Consider the following 222-nt stretch of genomic DNA (forward strand, 5'->3'; position numbering starts at 1 on the left):
AAGGAGGAGAGAAAGAAAGAAAGAAAGAAAGAAAGAAAGAAAGAAAGAAAGAAAGAAAGAAAGAAGTAAAAAAGGAATGAAAGAAGGAAGAAGTCTAACCAAGTCAGTAAACAGACTTCTTCTATGGTCTCTGTTTCAGTTCCTGCCTTGGCTTCCCTCAAAAATGGACTAAGGTAAGGATGTGTAAGCCAAATAAACACTTTTCACTCCACATTGTCTTTG

The sequence above is a fragment of the Grammomys surdaster genome, unplaced genomic scaffold (genome assembly GCF_004785775.1).
Source record: "Grammomys surdaster isolate TR1022 unplaced genomic scaffold, NIH_TR_1.0 125614, whole genome shotgun sequence".
NCBI lineage: Eukaryota > Metazoa > Chordata > Mammalia > Rodentia > Muridae > Grammomys > Grammomys surdaster.